Genomic DNA, 9763 nt, shown 5'->3' with positions numbered 1-9763 from the left:
GTGCTTCAAGAAGTCACTCTCACAGCTGCCTGAAGGGAAACTAGATGGGAGAAGGCAAAGAGTGAATGAAAGCAGAGAGCTCAGTAAGAAGATGACGTAGCCCAGGAATGAGACTATGGTGGTTTGGACCAAGGTGGAAGCAGTGAAGATAGAAAGAGGATGACTGACAAGGTGATTTGTGGGATGTGTGTGCTGGGGTTGGAAGGGAGGGGGACGAGGAGTCAAGGTTGACTGCCAGGTTTCTGCTTTGGGTATCTTGGTGGATGGGAGTGTGTCCTGCGGGGTGGCACGCGGGGTCTCAGCTCCCGCTCCCCACATAAGAATGCAGGATAAGATGAGGCCAAAACGGAACATCCCCGGAGCCATAGATAGGGGAGTCATACCACTATAGTCTCGCTGGCGGCTGGGTTGGAAACACAGGAAGCAGGAGTCACAGGATCCGCAACCCGCCATCCGCTTCTCTGCCAACCAACCTCACTTGCCAGCTGCAATCCGCCTCTCTGCAATCCACAATCTGCATCCGCAATCTAGCTCAGCCACCGTCTTCTTGCTAGCCCCCCATTTGCTGCTAGCGTAGCCACGGCAGTTATATTAGTGGCCAATGGCTCACTGGTTACAGCTGACGGTCAACTAGCCATAGCTGATGGCCATCCAAACACAATTGAGGGCCATTTACTACCCGAGTGAGCACCTTTCCACATGAGGCCGAGAGCCTGGAAACTGCACTCCTGGCTCTGTCCCTACAGAGTGCCAGGTTTTCAGTGGTAGTTGATGAGTTAAGTTTTAGACGTGTCGAATCTGAGATGCCTGTGAGACATTTAAATGGAGATATTGAACAGTGGGGTGAAATGCGGGGGCTGTAGATAAATATTTGGGATCTACTAGCATGTCAATGCCAATTAAAACCAGGAAACTACTTAGAAAGAGTATATAGAGTTCGAAGAGTTCGGAGCCACGTAGGCTTGGGTTCGACTCTTCACCACATCCCAGCTGTATGGTTTTGGGAGAATTATTTAGCTTCTCTGAGACTCAGCTTCTGATCTGAAAAATGAGGATAATCACGCCTACCCCAAAGGATCGTTGTGGATGTAAATGAGATAGTGTGTATAAGACTCCTGGCACTCAGCTCAATCAATATTAATCACTCTTCTGTCTATGTTCCCTTCCTCAGTCATCACACGCAGTTTTTTCTACCTTAGTTGCTAAAGCAGAGTACCCTGCAGGCCTGCTTGCACCTGTTGCCCAGGTGCTAAACTCAAAGCAGTGGATGTTCAGGTGGGAGCATTGTAGCACCAGCCAAGGCTGCCACACACATGGAGAGCGAATCCTATCGTGAAATGAACACTGGCCTGCGAGTCAGTGGAACCCTGATTGAAGTCTCATTTCTGCCCCTCTCTTGTTTGAGACCTCAGGTGAGTCCCCGCACCTTCCAGAGCCTTGGGTACTTTATCTGCGAGGTGAAGAAAGAGTTAGGTGATCTGCTCTGTGTTAGTTTGCTGGGCCTACTGTAACAAAATGCTATGAACTGGGTGGCTTAAAACAGCAGACATTTGTTCACTCAGTTTTGGAGGCTGGTAGTCTGAAATGCAGGGGTCAACAGAGCTACGTGCCTCTGAGACTCTGCACGGAATCTTCCCTTGCCTCTTCCTAGCTTTTGGTGTTGGCTGGCAATCATTGGCATTACTCATCTTGCAGCTGTACCACTCTAGTCTGCCTCTGTCATCGCGGTGGCCGCCTCCTCTTGTGTGTGTCTCTGTGTCTCTTCTCTTCTTATAAGGATACGAGTCATATTGGATTAAGAACCAGCCAGCCTCCTCCAGGATGACCTCATCTTAACTAATTACATCTGCAGTGAACCCCTTTCCAAATAAAGTCCCATTGTCTGTTACTGGGATTAGGACTTCAACATATCTTTGTGGGGGCACACAATTCAACTCATAACATATTCCTGATCGCCTTTTCTTCTGAATTTGGAGAGCCTGAGAGGAAGAAAGTCTCCACAGAGGAGGAGGCTGGGGAATGTTAATTATATTTTCACCTGTGGTTAGAAAACAATTTTCTGACTGCTAGAAATTTACGTGCTCTCTGTTAATTATGATTTCCTTGTGACAGGTAATCACTGAAGGCAAAAAAGCCTCTTCCTCAGAAAAGAAACAGAAAGGTAAGGACGGGTTCCTGTGGCACCCAGAGAGAAGTTTGTGCTGAATTGGAAAATGCACACTTATCCTCCCCTCTGTTCTCTCTGCTGCACTCTCTCTAGGGTGGGGGCAGGGCCCGGTGGTGGGGAATTGCCTTTCTCGCTGCTCCTGTTCAACTTGACCCCTGGACACTGTTTGCCTCTCCTGGAATAGGCAGCGGGACCCATTTGCCTTCCTGCTCCAAGGGTAAGCCAGTTCTGAGTGTGACAGACGCTGACAGCCTCACCCTACCAGAGTAGCCTACTGGTCCGCGCCATTGACCCTGGAGAATATTGGGCCTCAAAAAACTCATGGGCCATTTGTACTTCTTCATATTTACCCCCAAGGAGTTGAAAACAGGTCCACACAAAAAGCTGCCCAGAAATGTGGATAGCAGCTTTATTCAGGATGGCCCTAACTTGGAAATAACTCAGATGCCCTTCAGTAGATGGGTGGATAAACAACCTGTGGTACATCTAGACAAAAGTCATTATCTGGTGACAAAAAAAAAGAAAAAAAATCAAGCCAGAAAAAGACATGGAGAAACCATGAAGGCATACTACTAAGGAAAAGAAGCCAGGCTGAAAAGGCTACATATTAGGTGATTCCAGCTATATGGTATTCTGGAAAAGGCAAAGCTACGGGGACATTGAAAGTATCCATGGTTGCCAGGGGCTTGGAAGGAGGAGAGAAGAGATGAATAGGTGGAACACAGGGCGTGTTTAGGGCAGTGAAACTACGAGTATTTTGTATGATACTGGGATGGTGGATACATGACATCCTGCGTTTGTCAAAACCCACAGAATCTATAACACAAAGAGTGAACCCTAATTAAACTATGGACTTTAGTTATTAATAAGGTATCAATATCCACTCATTAATTGTAATGAATGTACTACACAAATGCAAGATGTTCGTAACAGGGGCACTGTGTGGAGAGGCAAAGGGAAGAGTATATGGGAATTCACTCTACTTTCTGCCCAGTTTTTTAGTAAATCTAAAACTGCTCCAAAAATTAAAGTGTATTAATTAAAAAGCCAGTCAAGGAAGCTTGTAGGCCCGTTGCTTTAGGGAAGCTCCTGGGGCGAAGGGTGGGGCCTCGGAATCTCCATTGTGAAGCAGAGGCACCAGTGCCCAATACAGCTTTTCCCCTCTGGTGGGCTCTTTCAACCAGTGACCACCATGTCTAACAGGTCACCAGCTCGGAATGGCACTCTAGGCGACAGGAGTTTCCCCAGACAACTGTGCTCAGGACCCTGCCTCTCGGCGGGTCTGGTGGCACCTCAGGATGCTGTTTGCAGCTGGTGGAAAACCTCGACATTCTCATCAGACACTGCTAAGCGGGAAGGGGATGAGGGTGAGGCAAGCAGAGCACTCGCCTCAGGCACAAAATTTAAGGGGAGGACCCCCCAAAAAACCCCACCTCAGTAATCAAGATAGATAATATTGTCACTCAGTGGTTTTCAAAATAGAAATTCATGCCCAAAATTCATTATCACGCTATCAAAACTTTGAAGTAAAGACGGGAGCCAACCCTTCACTTACATAACTTGGCCTGACTCACCTCCCCCTAAGCTTGACCCGGCCACATCCTGTATTTGTTTAATATTTTGATATAATAAAATATCATGCCACTTGCATGATATTTTATTCATCACGTTTTTTTTGCATCAATTTTTATTTCAAAAATCATTTCAAACAAAAGAACTGTTTTAAAAAAACCATCTTGATTACTGAGATTTGGGGCCCCTCCCTTAAATTTTGTGCCCAAGTGCCTCACTTGCTCCACTGTAGTCCTGGCCACGCCCCTTCACCTCTCAATCATCAGGTTAATGATTCATTCGATAAACATATATTATCTACTACGCGCCATTCACCCGTGGACAAGGGCATTAGCTTCATGAGTGTTGACCTTCCTCCTTCCCGGGCCAGCCCCATTGCTCAAGTGGCCATAGAGACATGCATGCACCCGACACTAAGACTTCTTAGGATGCCCCACCTGCTTGGTGCCCAGTGTCCCAGCACCAGGCATCTACTTCCAACCCTCAGTGAAGGGCCACACCACGTTGAGGGCTCCTTGTGCTGGTTGGTGAATTGGCCCTCATTTGCTATGGTGGCGGGAGCAGATTGTTCTCACCGGAATGGACACTTACTCTGGATTTCCATGCCCCTTACGTCCTGGCTGTACCATCACGCACAATTGTCAAACGTATCTTAGACACAATATTCCCTCTGGCTACAGCTAGAGCAGGGAGGTGCTCATAGGGTCCGTTAGTTTTACCATGTAGATGCAGAAGTAGCCAGCCTCGTGCAAGGGGAAGTGGCCCGTTGAGGACTCCCCTCTGCCTCCTGAAAGGCCGGGCTGCTGGTCTGCAGGACCAGCAGATACTCTGCAGCAGCAGCTGGGATCTCTGGTTCTGTCTTCCATGGCCAGAGCACGCCGGTCTTCCCCCTTGACTCTGGGTTACCTTTATGCAGACACCCTGAGCGGGAGCTGGGACCACTGCTTTCCCAAGTCCTGTTCCTCTACCCAGCAGTCCAGCCCCCAACCTGTGTTGGCATTTACTCTTTTTCATCATCTTTTCTCTCTGGCAGCCAAGTATAGCCCTTAGACTTTTGGGAGCAGCCTGGATTCTAGTTTTAAACAGGAGGACCCCAGAATCAGGACATGCTCTCCAGCTGGACACCTGACATCCAGATTCTCTATGGTCTTGCCGTTTGCCCTGAGACCAGGCTTGCTCTGTACAGGAGTGTAGGTTGTGCCCTGCACGAGCCCAGAGGCCACCACCCTAATGGAACAAGATGTGAGTGGTGTCCTTGGAATTGTGCAAAGCAGCCTCATTGCCTGAGGAGTTCAGCATGAGAGGACCACACCCTTTGGGAACTTGTACCAATGTATTTAAGGGAAGGGACCAGCCAACTAGACCAACTGACTTTTGTCCTGAGAGTGAAGTGTGATCACAGCAACAATCAAAATAACGTTTATTGAATGTGTTGAAGCATTATTCTAAGACTTCTACATATATTCTTTCTTTCTTTCTTTTTAATTTTTATTGGGGAATATTGGTGAACTTTGTGTTTCTCCAGGGCCCATCAGCTCCAAGTTGTTGTCCTTCAATCTGGTTGTGGAGGGTGCAGCTCAGCTCCAAGTCCAGTTGCTGTTTTCAGTCTTAGTTGCAAGGGGCGCAGCCCACCATCCCCTGTGGGAATTGAACCGACAACCTTGTCATTCAGAGCTCACGCTCCAACCAACTGAGCCATCCAGCTGCCCCTCCGGAAGCTCAGTGGCAGCTTTTTGTCTTCAATCCAGTCGTGGAGGGCACAGCTCACTGGCCCATGTGGGGATTGAACTAGCAACCTTGTTGTTAAGAGCTCGCAATCTAACCAACTGAGACATCCGGCCACCCCTACATGTATTATTTCTGTCAATACTCATGACGACCCTGTTAGGTGATATAATATCATCCCCATTTTACAGATGGGGAAACTGAGACCCAGTGAGGGTAAGTAATTTGCCAAGGACACACAGGTGAAAAGTGGTCAAGCCAGGATTTGAACCCACGTAGTTCAACTCCCCAGCTTTTAGCTCTTAAACATAATCCAATGCTGGTGTGTCCTGACTTCATTTCAAGACTGGGAACTGGATGAGGCTCAGAGGAACCCAAGAAATGGCCAGGTCCTAAACATAGTACAGAGGAAAGACATTTAGCACTAGGCAAATGTGGGTCAGAGCCACGCTCTACCACTTACCAGTGTGACTTTGGACCCATCCCATAATCTCTCTGAGCCTCCATTATCTGTTCAAACAGGCCTTTGAGAGCTCACAGGTATTACTAGATGCCAAGAACTGCTAGGACTTCAACCACATGACCTCATTCAGTCCTCACACAGGTCTTCGTGGGGCCCTCTCTGTATGGGACCTTGGCCTGGAGTGTCGTCCAGATAGCATGTATGTGGAAGGGCTTTCAAAGTGTCAACATTCCATGCACAGGTGTTCTTTGTCAAGAGCGATAACCACTAAATCTCGCGAGCCCCGCCACTTGCATGAGATGTCCTGCCTCCCCTGCAGTATCTCCTTGAATCCTACAAGGGAGGCTCTAGACCAGGGGTGTCCAAACTGCGGCCTGCGGGCCAACTGCGGCCCACAATCCATTTTTAATTGGCCCGCAGCAAATTCCAAAAATATATTTAGTTTACTTAAATAAACCAGGTGAGGCAACACGTACTTCACCTCGAGTGAGTGGCCCGGCTGTGTGTGTATTTTACCGCATATGGCCCTGGGTGAAAACCGTTGAAAAAAGTTTGGACACCCCTGTTCTAGGTGCTTCTTTCGATGAGGACACTGAGGTTCAGAGACGTGAAATAACTTTCTCTGGGTCACAAAGCGAAGAGGTAGCTGGTTGTCAACGGAGGCAGGCTGACTGCAGTGCCTACGCTCTTGATTTCCGGCGCCCAATGGCCTGTCCAGGTGGTCCTTCTTCTCGGGGCCCTGCCATCACCTCCCTTCGGCTGGAACATGGAGGTAGGATGGTCCATGGAAGTAGGATGGAGGAGAGGTAGGGAGACTCCGCGGAAAGAAGCAGCCCGTTATCATGCAGCTTGGAGCATCTTGTGATTGGGCCACAGTTTCTCCCAAGGGTGGTTTTGTTGTTCCTCATGATCCAGAAAACTGGAGACACAATGGGCACCAGAGAGGCCAAATCTGCCTCCTATTGAAACAAGGACTTGAGCACCAGGAGGAGGCCTTGGAAGGCTCAGTCTTCTCCTCTGCTGTTGCCAAGGGCTCCTTTCTAATTTAGGGCCATTCAGCAAGAAGAATGAAATTATAAAAAGACTTGCTTCCAAGGCCTGTCATTAAGGCACCTCTTTGTGGCTGGCTTCCCCTGCTGGGTTTTTAATAGCGGCCTCGGCAGCATTTGGGGATTTGTACCCCAGCTCAAAGAGAGGCCCCTGGCACCCACATGGCCCCACAATGCTCTGGAGGAACCCCTCACACACCTTGCAGGTGGGCAAACTGAAATCCAGGTGTGACAGGATTTTGGATAAACAGGAGAGCAGACTGGCCACTTGGGGAGTGGGGACAAGCCCATCGGGCAGGGTTGTTGGTCACACCCAGGGGGATTTCTCTTAAACTCGGAAGATGTTTGAATGGTGGAGAGTCAAAAATCAATCAAGGTGCACTACCCAGGGATGAAGCCTGACCTTCAGTCCTGACTTGGATTCTAGGAGGTATGAGAACTGCAGAAGTGAGGAGCATTGAGGGTAAGGAGCACTGTGAGGTGAGGAGCAGTGTGAGGTGAGGAGCACTGTGAGGTGAGGAGCATTGTGGGTGAGGAGCACTGTGAGGTGAGGAGCATTGTGGGTGAGGAGCACTGTGAGGTGAGCAGCATTGTGGGTGAGGAGCAGTGTGAGGTGAGGAGCAGTGTGAGGTGAGGAGCATTGTGGGTGAGGAGCACTGTGAGGTGAATAGCATTGTGAGGTGAGGAGCATTGTGGGTGAGGAGCACTGTGAGGTGAGGAGCACTGTGAGGTGAGGAGCATTGTGGGTGAGGAGCACTGTGAGGTGAATAGCATTGTGGGTGAGGAGCATTGTGGGTGAGGAGCATTGTGAGGTGAGGAGCATTGAGGTGAGGAGCACTGTGAGGTGAGGAGCATTGTGGGTGAGGAGCATTGTGAGGTGAATAGCATTGTGGGTGAGGAGCATTGTGGGTGAGGAGCATTGTGGGTGAGGAGCACTGTGAGGTGAGGAGCACTGTGAGGTGAGGAGCACTGTGAGGTGAGGAGCATTGTGGGGGAGGAGCACTGTGAGGTGAATAGCATTGTGGGTGAGGAGCATTGTGGGTGAGGAGCATTGTGGGTGAGGAGCATTGTGGGTGAGGAGCACTGTGAGGTGAATAGCATTGTGGGTGAGGAGCATTGTGGGTGAGGAGCATTGTGAGGTGAGGAGCATTGTGAGGTGAGGAGCACTGTGAGGTGAGGAGCATTGTGGGTGAGGAGCATTGTGAGGTGAATAGCATTGTGGGTGAGGAGCACTGTGAGGTGAGGAGCACTGTGAGGTGAGGAGCATTGTGGGGGAGGAGCACTGTGAGGTGAATAGCATTGTGGGTGAGGAGCATTGTGGGTGAGGAGCATTGTGGGTGAGGAGCATTGTGGGTGAGGAGCACTGTGAGGTGAATAGCATTGTGGGTGAGGAGCATTGTGAGGTGAGGAGCATTGTGAGGTGAGGAGCACTGTGAGGTGAGGAGCATTGTGGGTGAGGAGCATTGTGAGGTGAATAGCATTGTGGGTGAGGAGCATTGTGGGTGAGGAGCATTGTGAGGTGAGGAGCATTGTGAGGTGAATAGCATTGTGGGTGAGGAGCATTGTGGGTGAGGAGCATTGTGAGGTGAGGAGCATTGTGAGGTGAGGAGCACTGTGAGGTGAGGAGCATTGTGGGTGAGGAGCATTGTGAGGTGAATAGCATTGTGGGTGAGGAGCATTGTGGGTGAGGAGCATTGTGGGTGAGGAGCACTGTGAGGTGAATAGCATTGTGGGTGAGGAGTATTGTGGGTGAGGAGCATTGTGAGGTGAGGAGCATTGTGAGGTGAGGAGCACTGTGAGGTGAGGAGCATTGTGGGTGAGGAGCATTGTGAGGTGAATAGCATTGTGGGTGAGGAGCATTGTGGGTGAGGAGCATTGTGAGGTGAGGAGCATTGTGAGGTGAGGAGCACTGTGAGGTGAGGAGCATTGTGGGTGAGGAGCATTGTGAGGTGAATAGCATTGTGGGTGAGGAGCATTGTGGGTGAGGAGCATTGTGAGGTGAGGAGCATTGTGGGTGAGGAGCACTGTGAGGTGAATAGCATTGTGGGTGAGGAGCATTGTGGGTGAGGAGCATTGTGAGGTGAGGAGCATTGTGAGGTGAGGAGCACTGTGAGGTGAGGAGCATTGTGGGTGAGGAGCATTGTGAGGTGAATAGCATTGTGGGTGAGGAGCATTGTGGGTGAGGAGCATTGTGAGGTGAGGAGCATTGTGGGTGAGGAGCACTGTGAGGTGAATAGCATTGTGGGTGAGGAGTATTGTGGGTGAGGAGCATTGTGAGGTGAGGAGCATTGTGAGGTGAGGAGCACTGTGAGGTGAATAGCATTGTGGGTGAGGAGCATTGTGGGTGAGGAGCACTGTGAGGTGAATAGCATTGTGGGTGAGGAGCATTGTGGGTGAGGAGCATTGTGAGGTGAGGAGCATTGTGAGGTGAATAGCATTGTGGGTGAGGAGCATTGTGGGTGAGGAGCATTGTGAGGTGAGGAGCATTGTGGGTGAGGAGCACTGTGAGGTGAGGAGCATTGTGGGTGAGGAGCATTGTGGGTGAGGAGCATTGTGAGGTGAGGAGCATTGTGAGGTGAGGAGCACTGTGAGGTGAGGAGCATTGTGGGTGAGGAGCATTGTGAGGTGAATAGCATTGTGGGTGAGGAGCATTGTGGGTGAGGAGCATTGTGAGGTGAGGAGCATTGTGGGTGAGGAGCACTGTGAGGTGAATAGCATTGTGGGTGAGGAGTATTGTGGGTGAGGAGCATTGTGAGGTGAGGAGCATTGTGAGGTGAGGAGCACTGT

This window comes from Rhinolophus ferrumequinum, chromosome 23 (assembly GCF_004115265.2).
Source record: "Rhinolophus ferrumequinum isolate MPI-CBG mRhiFer1 chromosome 23, mRhiFer1_v1.p, whole genome shotgun sequence".
Lineage (NCBI taxonomy): Eukaryota > Metazoa > Chordata > Mammalia > Chiroptera > Rhinolophidae > Rhinolophus > Rhinolophus ferrumequinum.
The sequence above is the reverse complement of the archived record's forward strand: the minus strand, read 5'-3'. Positions refer to the sequence as shown.